Genomic DNA, 16,459 nt, shown 5'->3' with positions numbered 1-16,459 from the left:
TCCCATTGATAAGCACTCTTTGAGTCCGATTCTGTAGCGAACTGTGGATCCACCGGATCGTTGTTTCATCTAGCCCACTTTGAGCTAGTTTGCTCATCAGGATATCATGGGGCACTTTGTCGAAAGCTTTGCTGAAGTCGAGGTATATGATGTCTACAGCATTCCCACGGTCTACAAGGGAGGTGACTTGATCAAAAAATGAGATCAGATTTGTCTGGCAGGACTTGTTTTTGACAAATCCATGTTGGCTTCGAGTAATCACGGCATTGTTGTCAAGGTGCTTCCAGATGGATTGCTTTATGATCTGCTCCAGAATTTTCCCAGGGATTGATGTCAGACTGACTGGTCTGTAGTTCCCAGGTTCCTCCTTTTTACCCTTTTTGAAGATAGGGACAACGTTAGCCCTCCTCCAGTCATCTGGCACTTCCCCGGTCCTCTATGATTTCTCAAAGAGAATAGACAGCGGTTCTGAGAGTTCTTCTGCCAGTTCCTTTATGACTCTAGGATGCAGTTCATCTGGCCCTGGAGATTTGAACTCATTCAAAGTAATGAGGTGTTCCTTGACCATATGCCTGTCGATCTCAAGCTGCAATCCTGCCCCTTCAGCCTGTACTTCGCCTTTGCCAGGGGGGTCATAGACCCTCTTTTGGGAGAAGACTGAGCCAAAGTAGGAATTGAGCACCTCTGCCTTTTCTTTGTCCTCTGTTATCATTTTGCCATCCTTATTTAATAGCTGAACAACCATTTCTTTCCTCTGCCTTTTACTATGCACGTAGCTGAAGAAAGCCTTTTTGTTGTTTTTAGCATCCCTCGCTAACCTCACCTCGTTCTCCGCTTTAGCCTTCCTGACGCCATCCCTGCAATTCTGTGCTACCTGCCTGTACTCTTCCTTTGTTACTTGGCCTTCTTTCCACTTCCTATATGTGTCCTTTTTTGTTTTCAGGTCATCCCTAAGCTTTTTGTGAAGCCACATTGGCTTCTTCTGTTGTCTTCCACCTTTTCTTCTTGTTGGAATTGTTTGTGATTGTGCCTTGAGAATTTCCTTTTTTAAAAGTTCCCACCCATCTTGGACTCCTTTTCTCGCTAGCATTGCTTGCCATGGGACCTTACTGATCATTGTTCTGAGTTTATTAAAATCAGCTTTCCTAAAATCCAGGGTACGCGTTTGAGTACACTCGGCTTTTGCTTCCCTTAGAACCAAGAACTCAAGTACAACATGGTCGCTTTCCCCCAGAGTTCCTGTAACTGCTACTTTCTCCACTAAGTCATCTCTGTTGGTTAGGATTAAGTCAAGGATAGCCGATCCTCTAGTTCCTTCCTCTACTTTCTGTAGGAGGAAGTTATCCGCCACACAAGTCAGGAATTTCCTGGAGGGGCCATGTTTTGCAGAATTTGTCTCCCAACAAATATCGGGGAAATTGAAGTCCCCCATTACTACTACATCATGCTTCCTTAAAACATTGGCTATTTGCTTTTCAAAAGTTTCATCCTTGTCTTCTCCTTGATTGGGTGGCCGGTAGTAGACTCCGACCACCAGGTTCCTTTTATTCTTTGCTCCATTTATTTCAACCCAGATGCTCTCGATGGGGCTACCAAGCTCCTCCTCCTGTATTTCTGTGCAGAGATATGTATTTTTCACATACAGTGCAACCCCGCCTCCCTTTCTGTTCCTCCTGTTCTTTTTGAACAAGTTATATCCTTCAACTGCTGTATTCCAGTCATGAGAGTCATCCCACCAAGTCTCAGTTATACCTATCAAGTCATAATTTCCCTCCTGTATTAAGAGTTCAAGTTCGTTCTGTTTGTTTCCCATACTCTGGGCATTAGTATATAGACATCGAAGACCATGTGCTTCATAGTCTGGCTTTCTTCCTACCTGTGTCTGAAGACTATTATTGGACGCTATCAGAGCTGTTCTCTCCATTGCAGTGCATGCGCCTACGTCCATTGTTACCCCCAACATTACATCTCCCTTCCCCGTAGGATTCAGTTTAAAGCCCTCCTGATGAAGTTCTTCATGCTGTGGCCAAACACATTCTTCCCAGCCTTTGTGAGGTGCAACCCATCCCTAGCCAACAGCCCATCTTCCAGGAAGTATAGCCCGTGGTCCCAGAATCCAAATCTCTCTCGTCGGCACCACCTTCGTAGCCAGTCATTCACCCGGAGTATTTTTCGTTCCCTTTCTATCCCTCTTCTAACTACTGGAAGGATGGATGAGAAAACTATCTGGGCCCCAAAGTTCTTGAGTTTCCTTCCCAAAGCTTCAAAGTCTGACGTGATCTCTTCGTAGCTCCACTTGGCGGTATCATTTGTTCCCACATGGATGAGAAGAAAGGGATACCTGTCAGTGGGCTTTATGAGTGCAGGCAACCTTTCAGTCACGTCTCTAATCTGTCCTCCTGGGAGACAACATACCTGGGAGAGTCAGGACAGATAAAATCAGGTACTTCTTTACATAGTGCATAGTTAAAACTATGGAATTTGCTACCACAAGATGTACTTATGGCCACCAATTTAGATGGATTTAAAAGGGGGTTAGACAAATTCATGGAAGATAAGGCTATCAAGGGCTATTAGTCCTGATGGTTATATACTACCACCAGTATCAAAGCCAATATGCCTGTGTATATTAGTTGCTGGGAAACATGGGTGGGAGGGTGCTGTTGCACTCATGTCCTGCTTGTGAGTTCCCCATGGGCAGCTGGTTGGTCACTGTACGAACAGAATGCTGGATGAGATGGACCCTTGGTCTCATCCAGCATGGCTCTTCTTAAGTTCTTATGGCACATTTGACACAATGTCTGAAAAGTAGGTATGTCTGAATTGTGTACCTTCCGTGCTGCTTGACTTCCGCAGTTTGCGGCCAGTGCTCCATACTGTCGTTCGGAAGCCCCCAGAATTCTCCTCTTTTTTTTCCGCTCCAAGAATTACGAAGATAAATCCGTACCGACAGCCATAATTCTGTATAACTTCTGTAAGAAAGGCTATTTTTCGTAGATATTTACGTATTTTTCCCCTGCCCTGAGACGTGCAGTAATTACTAATGAGCTGGATGTGGAAATACAAAGCTGAACTGGGAGCAAGTGGGGTGCTGACATGTGTAGGAGTAAGTTGCAATGAACTCAATAAGACTTACTTCTGAGTAGACATGCACAGAGCTGGTTCTCCTCTCCATTTTAGCCTCACAACGTCACCAGCAAGGCTGGATGTGGAAATAGAAAGCCTAGCAGGGGGAATAATACCTCGTGCAGGGCTCCAGACTGGCATGGTCATTTTAAAAGGTTTTTTCTTTCTTTCTTTCAAACAGCGTTGCTTTAAACAAAGAGTGCATCACTCAGGCACACCTAGGGCAGCCTTGTTTTGGGAAGCCCCAAGGAGGAGGAGGAAGTGTTTTGGCTGAAAGTAAATGGAGACAGAGGATTTCAACTGAAAAAGAACACCCACAAACAAGGCGGTGAGCACAATTCATTTTTTGAAAAAAAACTTATGTATTTAGTATCGAAATATACTACCTTGCGTTTTTATTTACGAAAATTTTGCGACTCTGTGCAGATGACAAAAAAAAAGCTGCTGGCTCCGCGGACTGCTGGCTCCGCAGGACCTCGTGGTGCCGTTTCGCAGAGGATTCCATTGCACAGATTGAAGGGAATTCGATCCCATTTTAGTCCATGGCGGAATTCTCTGACATCTAGGGATGTACGAAAGTTCCTCCACAGATCTCAGGGAGGCCGAATGCCAGCGCATTCGGCCCCCCGAAATCGGTGGCGGAATGGCCCGCCACCCCCCGCCACCCCCCGGGGCGGGACTTACCTGGGGCAGATTTTCCTGGCGGCAGCAGCTCCGGTGGCGCCGCCACCATTTCCAAGTTTAAAACAAACAAACAAACAAAAATGATAGGCTACGTAAAGATTTACGTAGCCTATCACGGCTAAATTTTTAAAAAAACACCATGATAGGCTACGTAAATGTTTACGTAGCCTATCACGGCTGATTAAAAAAAAAACATGCGCATACGCAAATGGCGGCGCCCATGGACGCTGCCATTTGCGTTCCTTATTTTGGCACGTCTTAGTCTACGTAAACATTTACGTAGACTAAGATGGCGAAAATAAGGGGAACGCAAATAGCGTAGCGTCTACGTAGTAGACTAAATGTTTACGTAGACTAAGACGTGCCAAAATAAGGAACGCAAATGGCGGCGCCCATGGGCACCGCCATTTGCGTACACGCGTGTGTGTGGTTTTTTTAATCAGCCGTGATAGGCTACGTAAACATTTACGTAGCTTATCACGGCTGACTTCAGGGATGCAAACGGCGGCGGCTATGGCCGCAGCCATTTGCGTCCCTGCTAGCCAGCGGCCGGATGTCCGGCTGCTGGCGGAGCCGGCCGGCGGCTCCGCAGAATCGCTGCGAAGCACAGCCAGCCGGCCAGGATTCCGGGAGGGGGAGGAACGGAGCGCCTCCCCCCCCGGCGAGGTTTCCGGGGGGAGGGACGAAACGCCTCCCCCCGCACCATCAGCATAATCCCTGAAAAGTAAGTGATTTTCGTACATCCCTACTGACATCCTTAAGGGGAGCTGATGTGCATATAAACTGGGCATGCATAGACTATCCCTTTCAGGTGTGATGAATGTGTGGTTGCAAGGAGATGGGACTGGTGGGGAACAGCCTTTCAAACAGAGAACACTGACACCTTCAAAGAGAGAACTAACCTCTGTAAAATAGGACACATGGCCACCCTATATGCACACAACCACCTTGGAATAAGTCACATTGAAAACAGTAGGACTTACTTCCGAGTAAACTTCAATTTTTATTTATTTATTTATTGAAGCTGCTTCTATACCCCTTGACATCCTAGGATTTCCAAGTGGTTTATATAAAAACACACACAATACAATATAAAAAAGATATAAAAGCAGTATAAAACAAGAAATACTTTAAAAAATATTACAACACAAGCAGTAAAACACAACAGTGTTGTGCTTTATATGACCTGGAACATATATAGCATGATATATTCCGATAAGGCTTAAACCATATCTTTTACTATTCCAACTTGAGTGCAATGCTTCTAGTGACCACAGTAGGATCTTCTCTTACTTTACATATTTGAAAACTGCTGCTATATCCCTCACTTTTTCCTCCTCAGAGCTAAGATTGCCTAGTTCCTTCCTTTAGCTGTTTTTTGTTATGAGCTCCACTCCCAATCCTGTTTACTCAGAACTACATCCTACTGTATTCATTACAGTTTACTCACTGGTAGGTGTATTTATAATGACCCAAACTGGGCACCGAACACCAGCTGAGGCCTAGCGGGTGCCAAACAGTATGGCATTATTGACTCAAGTGTCTTGCATATGATCCTTTGGTTAATGTGAACAAAAATCATATTAGCAAATCACGTTAGGTCTATTTGAAATCAAATATAAAAATGTGACATTTGGATGAGGCAGCCATGCTGTGCAATAAAATTCATCCTAAATATAACAATCTTGGATGGTGGAAGACTTTGAAACTCAGCCCTAAACTCGTCCTATTTTTAGTGATTGGCTCAAAGAGACAAAGTTATTCATACAACCAGCTGTATATACACATATAGTCACACCCTGAAAAGAAAAAGAAAAAAAGGAAAGTGTAAAGCTTCCAAAAGTCACCACATGCACAACATTTCAGTACAGCTGGATGTAAGTGCTGAACTACAGGCTTTCCTTTAATTTGATGATCAAACAAGTTTCAGTATTTAAAACAGATTTTTACACCAGATGAAAGGTCAGCTCTATAGAATACATCCAATTTTAATTGCTTGAAATGATGCGTACAACAGGTCCTTTAATTGGAAGCCCTTTTGGCAACTTGTTATATTTTTTCAAAGGTTTGATTACATGCCAGTGCTGGCAACCTTGAAGTCACAGAATCCATTGGGCTCCATGGATGTTAAAACATTTTTCATCTCATATACTTTGCATGTTTTTGAACGGAAATGTTTCTGGCATGAATGTTATCCTGATAAAAAGGCTGACAATGTAGTTTTGTATACTCCTGCCAGCTAAAGAACAACTATACCAAGGAGGGCAATAACCTTCTGTGTTACCTATAGACTGAACATTATGAAAACCTTAGCTTGCAATAATAAACAACATTCTAGTCCTCATGATTACAAAGTTAAGGCAGAAACGTGAGATAACAGTAAGTTCTGGACAGTTTTAAGTACATGATGTTGGTAAATAGTTACTCACCTGCTCACTTATGGCCAGCACTCAAGCATCTGTTCTCTCAGTCTAGTCAGGTTTTATCACTGACCACCTTCCTCTTTTTAAAAACTGGAGGATTGATTCGTGTCTTTTAGCTACTTTGGGTCCCTTTTCCTTAAGCTCCTTACATTTCTGACTTTCTGATTTGGATGTATAACCAGACATGGCAGCATGGCAGATATGTTTACACACTATACAAAGACAACAAATACTCTCTAGACAAAAAGGGTAAAAATAATGTCCCAAGCACAGTTGTGCTTCCGGGAGGCTGCTGGGAGCATGATTCTGCTTACAAACAGGGTGAGTGCTCCCCGGGCCCCTTCTTTGCCTGCAAAATCATTGTGATTTTTGCCTCCACAGCCACTGTGGTGGCAAATTCATCAGTGTCAGAGGAGCATGGGGGGGCACAAAAATGCCCATGTGGGGCCCTAGGCAGCCTATGTGGGCCCCAGGCTGCCTGTGGGCCATGTGTTTCCCACCCCTGCTTTAGACACTAGTTCCTTATTCTTGGATCTAGTGTCAGTTCTTCTATGTACTCTGGAGACCAGAGCACTGACTCATTTACTCACATATGTTCTTCTCTGTGGCCTTTAAATCAGTTCCACAGCACTGGTTCATTCACATCACACACACACACAATGTTCAGTGAACATGTAGGAGGAGGAGCAGGACTCTGCCTCTCTACATCCATCGGACTGCAGCTTTACCCCCTTTTGAAGGGGCAGAAGCAGCTTATTTGCACAAAAATACACGAATTCTCATTTTAACGTATGCAGCATCCTCAAAGGGAAGGTATGGAGAGAGTGCTCAGAAAGTGGAGAGGGTTCAGAGGAGGGCAGCAAAGATGATCAGGGGATTGGAAACAAAACCCTATGAAGAGAGACTGAAAGAACTGGGCATGTTTAGCCTTGAGAAGAGAAGCCTGAGGGGAGATATGATCGCGCTCTTCAAGTACTTGAAAGGTTGTCACAGAGAGGAAGGCCAGGATCTCTTCTCGATCATCCCAGAGTGCAGGACACGGAATAATGGGCTCAAGTTACAGGAAGCCAGATTCCGGCTGAACATCAGGAAAAACTTCCTGACTGTTAGAGCAATACGACAATGGAACCAATTACCTAGGGAGGTGGTGGGCTCTCCCACACTGGAGGCCTTCAAGACGAGGCTGGACAGCCATCTGTCAGGGATGCTCTGACTTGGATTCCTGCATTGAGCAGGGGGTTGGACTCGATGGCCTTGTAGGCCCTTTCCAACCCTACTAATCTATGATTCTATGATTCTATATGCTTCAAATATTCTGGGGCCAAGCTATATAGTACTTGTGAGAATAATGCAGTGTGGTTTTGGAAGAACCTCACTGTCTTCATAAGACTGGAAACTGAGTTGTAGGGGCTGGGAGCTCTAAAGAATGGGTATACTATAGAATCCAGAGAGTTCCATCGGCCCTACATTCCCCATTAGAGACTCTGTCAGCATCAGTATCAAGCTTTGAAATCCCTCCTTGTGCCCCCTTTGTCTCAGACAAGGCCATGGTTAAGATTCTATCTAACTGTTGTTTAGTGAGACATGTGGAAGTATGAAGAAGGGCCTTCTTTGCAGTGGAATTGCTTCTGAAGGGAAGCCCACCTAACCCTGATGGTGCAAACCTTACTTGAACCAGGGAGAAATATTCCTACTCAAGTAGGGTATTATTAAGTAAGTGGATTTATGGGATAGCTCTTTGAGAGATTCAGTTTAAGAATATAACATAAGAAGAGCCTTGCTGGATCAGACCAAAGGCCTATCTACTAGTGCATCTTTCAGGCTTCTTCACATGCAGCTTTTATCCTGCTATTGAGATTGTTCACTCACAGACGTTTGCAGGTCCTTTTCATGATGTCATCAACTTCCAGGGCACATCCAGAGGTATTTCCTGGTTATTCCATCTCAAAAAGATCCGGAAATAATGAACTATTTATTTAACTTGGATTGTTACGCTATTAAAACAGCCACTAGATGGCGCTGTTTCATCGATCTCTATGGAACCTTGAAAATTAAAAGCTTCCCCTCTCAGCAATCACGTGGTCCCCATATGGGAGCCCACTGTAAACACAGAAAGGCTCCACAATGAGAGGACTGCAGGCTTTTCTTTAGTGTAAATGCAGCCTTCTGCTTCCCCCAGTGGCCAACCAGATGCTTGTGGGAAGCTCAAAAGGTGGAGGACATGAGGGCAATAGTGCTGTCTCTCTGTAGATCCGAGCCACTGGCATTCAGGGGCATATTGCATAGAATCATAGGTTTTGAAGGGGCATCTGGTATTGGAGGTTGTGTGTGTTTGTGTGTGTGTGTGTGTGACCATGATGATTAGTAATCCCCTTTTAAACTTGGCAGCCATCACTTCATCTTATGGAAGCTAATTCCATAGTTTAATTATGCACTGTGTAAAGAAGTACTTCCTTTAGTCTGTCCTGAATCTCCTACCATCTTCATTGTATGACCCCAGGTTCTAGTATTATGAGAGGAGAAAAAAATCTCTGTCCACTTCCATGGCCTTAAGTCACAGCTGTGATGTTTTAAATATATGCTTTCTAGTTTTATGAAATTTGTTTATGCACTATTTATGAACTGGTAAACTGTTTTTGCCTCCTGAAACAGGGAAATGCAGGGAATAAACTATATCAATGAATTATGAATCCTGGGTATATTAAAGTTGTCATTAAAAATATCCATGCACATGTCTAACAACTGCACGTTAGCTCAAATGGAAAAGCACTGCTGTTCTCTGGACTGGGCTTTGTAAAGCAGCGCTGCGGACAGCCGCTGAGAACTGTGCCACCAGTTCTAATGCAGATCCTTGTTCAGCAGCAGGCAGTAGACGTTTTTAGAGTTACAATCACATTTTGCCTAAAGTAACATTCAACATGAATTTGCTTAGGCAAAATATCTCAACAATTTAGAGGGAAAGAGTTCTACAAAATGAGTAACATTTCTCATGAAGATTTCATACAGCCCTAGGTTGCTACGGAATTTCACCAAATAATAAATTCAAGGAAAAAAATATGGTAGTTCTTGCTCAAGCAAAATAACTAAGACATTCTGAACATTTTATAGTTAACAACATGTTTTAGGGAGTATTGTTTTAAAGACCTATCTCATCTTAGGGCCAAACTAAAGATGAGATTGATTGTAGGAATACAATTAACATGTACATTTTTAAAAAATGTAAATGGCTCTGGAGGAGGAGGACAGCATTAGGACTGTGGGGATGGACAGTTTAACTGATAAAAATCCCCTCATTCATATGCTTATTTATTTATTTGTTTATTTATTAAAATGTACATTATTTGTATTCATCCAATTAACATCATGTTCAGTTTACACGTCCCAAAATAAGGAATGCAAATGGCGGCGCCCATGGGCGCCGCCATTTGCATACGCACTTTTTTTTTTTAAGTCAGCCATGATAGGCTACGTGAACATTTACGTAGCCTATCACGGCTGACTGCAGGGACGCAAACGGCGGCGGCTACGGCCGCTGCCATTTGCATCCCGGCAGACGACGAGGTTTCGCAGCCGGAGGGATGGGGCGCCTCCCCCCCGGCCAGAATTTTGGTGGGGAGGGAAGGGGCGCCTCCCCCCCAGCCAGAATTTCGGGGGGAGGGACGGAGCGCCTCCCCCCACCACGAAGCAAGCGTCGGGATCAGGTAAGGGACTTTCGTCCATCCCTACAGTTTAGCGATAAGTGATATGCTATGGTATTTAATGAAATATGAAATCTATTGTCCCAACGATTTACAGTGAAAATCGTTACAGTGAGGTTACTGACCAGTGTAAGAGTTAACACAATTTCCTTTTCACATCTTTGGCAGACGGGGTTGAGGTTCAGCGCAGAATTTATTTACTGGAAGGCCTTCATGTCCTGACAAACTCTTTCCTTGGTATCATTAATCTGTGAGATGTGAACATAGTGTGTCTCCCTCCTGTTCCCCCCACCCCGCCCAAGATATTCATTCAGGTGCCAGTTTAAATCACTTGAGGGAAAGCAATCTATCCACCCCAGGCAGCAAAGAAAACAATGGCTTGGATAGCAGCTGGATGGACATGCTTCTGGAGAGACAATACTGCTACAATCACAAGGGCCACTATTCCGTAAAGGTCTGTTTATGCAGGTGGAAAAAGGTCCTTGCCATTGGAAACAGTGGATGTTCTTTATTACACATTCTTTCCTCCCATCAGCATCCTGTTTAAATTCACAGAGTGTAAAAGGGGGAGAAGAGCCTGTGATTGGGTTTGCACTCCACCATCTATGTTCTGAAACATTATTATGTGACACAAGCAAAATAAACTTTAAAGAACTCAGACAGATACTGTTCACATGGAGCTTCCTAAACACCCAACAAGTGACGTGCATAGACACCCCCCCCATAAAAATATCTCCAGTATTTCTTTCCATTTGAATTGTGTGTCTGCCAGTGGATATAGAATGGTGGTGCTGGCTGCTGAAGCATAAGGCTCCACAAAGCTTACAGGCTTGGCGGGAAGAAGAAACCACTGCAAAGAATGTCCAAGTGTTGGGTCAAATTCTTCCCTGGCGTAGCTTCTGTGCAGTCCTTGGAATTTCACTGGGAACAAATCCAGGCAATTTCCATTCCATATTGTAGAACTACAAAGAATGAGTCAAACCTTAACCAAAGTACTCTTCTTTGGCTTTGTTGCCAGTAATATGAATGGAGAAGATGCACAATACTGAGAAACGAGTCTCTCCCGAAAGTTCTCTGCCCTAGGGCTCATGTTTGTATGCTGTATAGATAGCTTCTGGTAAGATCTGAATCTGGCTTGGATTGGATCTCAACTTAACTTACAAAGTAGGTCAGAAGTTTAGTGATGCCCACTGCTTCCACCCTCTGGCACGGCTTCTTTTGGTATTGTCTATATGACTTTCTTGCTTGCTGCTAATCCTCATTTATCACATCTACTAACATCATTGCTTTCTCTCACCATTTTTGTGGGATGGGCTTCTACATTCTGAAGAAGCCTGAAGAATATTCTTGTCTGATAAAGAGAACTCCTCCTCCCATTGTCCCAGATAATGAAAGGTAAGAAAAGGAAGATCTTCAGAATATAAGAGGAGCCCTTCTAGATTAATCCATAGGACCATCTAGCAGGGTCAGCCCTACCATTAGGCAGGGTGAGGCATTTGCCTAAGGTGGCAGATGCTGGGAGGCAGCAGCAAGGTGTTAAAGGACAGTATTGTGTGCCTTGCAGCCTACCCCTCACCTCCTAGGTTAGCCTGCTGCCTTCAGTTCAGTGGAAAATGTTGTCCCATCATTAGTGTCGAAGGCAGATTCATTTGCCAGTTCTGTCAGCTTCTGTACATGGGATGGGGTGGGGTGCCATCTTGTTCTTTGTCTCAGGCAGCAAAATGTCTTGGGCTGGCCCAGCATTCTGTTTCCCACAGTGGCCAACCAGATTGTTCCAGGAAGCCCACAAGTAGGACAAGGGGGCAATATCTCCCACATGTCCCACCTGAGCAACTATATTTCAGAGGCAAACTGACTCTAAACCTGAGGTCCCATTTAGCCATGGAGGATTATAGGTGTTAAGAGACATGTCCCCCTAATCTAATCCTATTAGTGGTCATTACTACATTTCATGGCAGTGGATTTCATAACTTGCTTATGCCTTGCATGAAGTATTTTCATTTATCTGTCCTGAATTGAGTGAATCCATTTCATTGAGGGTGACCCGGAAAGGTGGGGCGGGGGCGGGAAGATACAACATAAATAATTTTATAAACTTCTATCATGTCTCCCACCACCACCCTTACACACATACATATATTTTCCTTTTAAGACCACCATCCAACTCTCCAGTCATTTTGGTCAATCATTTTAACTCACTGATCATTTTAATCTATAATTAAAAATTAATCTAATCAATGAAGTGATTAAGGTCCAATACTATGCTGAAAAAAGTCCTACAACTCCCAGCATACCTCAGCTAGCCATGCTGGCTAGGGGATTCTGGGAGTTGCATGACTTTTTTCTGTCTAAACGTGGATAGGATTGTGCTTGTAATTTTCTTAAGAAGGAAACTCTGACAACAGACTATAGGCAGGTAAGAGGTGGGTGAAAGTTCTGGAGCACTTTAAATGGTTTCATGGAAGGATAATTGAAAATCTCCTTACATGCTGTTATGAGTTTTGCTGTCTTGGTTAGAATGAATGGACCTATCGCTCTGGTTTCACCTGGCAGAATAAGGGATAACCAGGAAATGTACAAATGATTGTTAAGGTTCCTTAATTACTTGGGATGTTTTTCTTAATGGCCTGGTTTTCTCTCTCTCTCTCTCTCTCTCTCTCTCTCTCTCTGCTGTCTTCAGAATATGACATCAGAGCCAGTGAGAGTGGAAGAGAAATCGTTTGTAACAGGCAGGGTAGAAAGGTGCCAGTTTAACTGGACTGAAGCAGGAAGGAGGGGAGGCTGCAAACGTTCAAGCAGTAGCTCTTTTGGCAAAGCTGATGCAGGATCAGCAGTTTTGCTGCCTGCTGTATGCATCTGTTGTTTCCAATCTGCTCTACTTGCCTATTTGTAATTTAAAAAAAAATCACAGATACTATAAAGCCCTCTTTAGGCATTATGCACCTCATGCAGTATGCCTCTGAAGACCAGTTGCTGAGGAGCAACGCCAGGAAAAAGCTATAGTTTTCCTGGCTTGCTTATGGACTTCTTGGAAGCATCTACATGGCCAGTCTGTGAAAATAGGATATTGGACTAGATGTTCCTTTTATCTGATCCAGCAGGGGTCTTCTTATGACTATTGTGCTTAGCCTGTAAGGACCTAAATCAAGATTAGTTTAATACTGATACTATAAGTACTACTAATGACCTGGTTTGCACATAGTGGCAACCCAGGTTTTTATTCAACCCTGGGTTACTGTAAGCCAGCCAGCATGCTACTGCACATGGCTCAATCACACTTGCTTGGCTCCTCCTGCCAGGGACAAGCTAACATGCCAGGATGCTCTGTCCCTGTCTTGGTTAGTGTTATGTCCATACCAGAAAGTCTGGTTTGTCTCCCCTGCAATAAGCCAGAGTTGGAGCTCAGTATTTGCTTTTGGGTTACAAGCCCAAAGTTCCTGGTTCCCAGTAGACAAGCCAGAGTTCCCAGTTTAGACATAATGCTAACCAAGACAAGGACGGAGCAACCCTTGCTCATTTAGCTACTCCTGCTTGCAGAAGAGCCAAGCAGGAGTGACTGAGCTGCATATGCTACCACACTGGCTGTCTCTCACAGTAAACCCAGGGTTAAAAAACAAACAAACCTGGGTTGCCATCATGTGCAAACCAGGCCAATAAATACTGCAAAATGGATCAAGCAAATGAGCTATTCTAAACTGTACTGGGGCAAGATGAAATAACTTCTCAGCTAGCAGCAGAGAAATTCATTTCCAGCTATAAACACTGTTATCAGTTTAGAATATGAACATGAAACCTATCAGCCGAGCCATCCCAAGAGATGAGAAAGGCCCAGCAGATTTGCATTTAGCCTAAAGACATTCATATTTGTCTAGCGGTTGAAATGTATCAACTTCTTTCTACCTGAGGAAAAGAGACAACCGTTCCCCTACACTTTAAAAGTATCCAGCTTAATGCAATCAAGATGCCTTTTGCATGACTGATAGCAGCAAACAGCAAGTAAATCCATGCCTTGGATGCTGGGCTTGTGTACTCCATGCAGAGCCCACGCTTTGACATATGATGAGAAACCCCATTGGCAGTTTGTAAATCCCTCCTAGTGCTGACAGCATCTGTTTGTGCCAGATTGTTCCCTGGGCCTTCGCCATACCAGGTGAAAAAGAGCTCTGCAAAAGGTGCTCCTCCATCCTTGACATATGCTTCCTGTTCACTCTGCATGGACTCCGTCAGCTGCTTTCTCTTTTCCAACAAACTGTAGGATCCTTGGGCTGGTCACTCGACACCCCGCCAAAGGATTTTCTTTAAGCATTTAAGCATTTCCTCCAAAGGTTAGCTCCCAAATGTCATCCACCCTTTAGCATTTTTCTTCTTCTCTTTGTTCTGTATGAGTTATGTTGTGATGCAAATTCTCAGTAGTCCCCCGCTCTTCACTCCACCACAGGAGCATGCATACCCACACACATACACACACAAGCAATGGGAACAGAGACAAATAGAGAAACAAAATGGGAAGAAAGCACAATGCTGAATGAGAGAAAAAGAAAATGATATAGAAAAGGTCCCTTTCTACCATGGCTGAAGGTCTGAAAGCTCCCTCCCCCTCCTTTCTTCCTCTATGAAGGAAAGCTGAATACTTTTCACTGAATTGCTGGGGTGTTTGATGATCTGACAAAATGTTCCTGCAATAACAAGTTCTCTGGTTTCCAGCAATGATTATCTAGAGGTTTGGAGGTGAAGCCACAGAATATGACACCTTTGATCAGGCCCCCTTGTTATTGGCAGGCTTTTGCCAGTCAAGCCTATAATGACACTTTCTTGATGTAACCAAAGATATCCCCTTTCTCTCCCACATCACATTCTATTACGTGCCCTGTCTGTATGGATGGCGCTAGGGAGGGTATTAGGTAGGGGACATAAACTCCAGGAAGCAATCAAGAGTTCACCTAACTTTTGGTAAGCATTTCCCACTTCCCTGAGCAGTGGGAAGGTATAGAGATACATGGACTGTGTTTTCCTTTGGATATGATAAGGCTGGGGACTTACGAGCCCTATTTGAGCCTTCTCCCACACACGTTACCTTCATGTGGCCAGATCCCTGTCACCAACTTCAATGCCTTCCACAAGTTGAGAAGGTGAACATTTGGAGTGGGGTGTCTTCTCTACCCATGTTGGTGCCCCGCTCAATTTAGATTCATGAATAGAAAAGTCCCTCCATGACCTAAGTTTGCCTTCCCAACAGATGGAGGGTGCCAGGGATGGGCACAGTGATGGAACAGAGGAGGTGGAGCTAGTATGCTCTTCCTCATTCTTCCTGAATCAACTACCAATCAACTTCATTGTGGGTGACCTTGAATTCTGGTGCTGTAAGAGAAGCAGAAAAAAATATATTTATCCAATTTTTTAGATCATGCATCATTTCATAAACCTCTACCATGACTCTCCTTAGTGATGCTGTGTCTGCTGGCTGTGAGGTGACCCTAGACCCTCCTGCCTTCTTGGTGCCTTTAGCTCCTCACAGCAGCCTGATAAAAAGACCTGGATCAGTAAAACAGACACAATATAGAAAACATGCCAAAATATTATGTAAACAAACAAACAGCCAAAGAATGTCAAGGAATATTAACTTTGCTTCAATCTTATTTCATCATTTTCCTTTCTAATATCTAGTGTCAGTGAGTACCACAAGACAGGGTGTGTGTGTGTGTGATACACTGACATAAGGAGAAGCTTGCCAACAGCTATTGGCCCTTCCAGTCAAATGAAGAATTGAATCCACATAGTGGCATATGACAAATTAATAGGAAACTCTGTATAGATTCACTGAAGGGAACTTGCAGCTATTAGGCTACTAACTGGAACCAGTCATTGGGAACACATTTCACTAGGGCCAGCTCAAGACATTTTTCTGCTGGAGGCAAAAGAAAAGATGATGCCCGTTCCATACCATGTACAAAAGCTGACTAGATTGGTAGCTGAATCTTTTTTTCAACACTGGTAATAGGACAGCATCCTACTGGGGGTGGGGTGGGCACAGAGCAGGCCACTTGGCCCACAGCTCTCTCCTCCAACACCTTGCTTCTGCTTCCTAGCATCTGCCACCTGAGGCGACTGCATCAATGGTAGGGCCAGCCCTGCATTTCACCAGTGGTTTAAAAATCTGCATTGGGTCCCAGTCTGTTTCAGAGCATAATTCAAAGTGCCCGTGTTTACCTTTAAAGTCCTGCATGTCTTCGACTATTTGCTCCCATATTGATTGTCCATTCATTCCCATCTACTGAGAACATCTTCAGAGGACCACTTCCAGGAGCTCCTGGTATCTAAAGTGAGGCAGGTTGTGCATGGAGAAAGGACCTTCTCAGTTGTAGTGCCCCAGACCATTTATGGAATTCTCTCCACAGGAAGACTTGCGTAGTTCATAAATGTATGTCTTTACAATGTCAAGCAATTACCTTTTAAAAATTTCCCAGGGCTTTGAACTTGATGAGATATTTCATGGTCTGGGTTGTTTTTTTATTCTGTTCTTTTATTCAT

Source organism: Heloderma suspectum, chromosome 4 (assembly GCF_057233095.1).
Source record: "Heloderma suspectum isolate Gila_16-S chromosome 4, 16-S_ref, whole genome shotgun sequence".
Lineage (NCBI taxonomy): Eukaryota > Metazoa > Chordata > Lepidosauria > Squamata > Helodermatidae > Heloderma > Heloderma suspectum.
Note: the sequence above shows the minus strand (reverse complement) of the source record.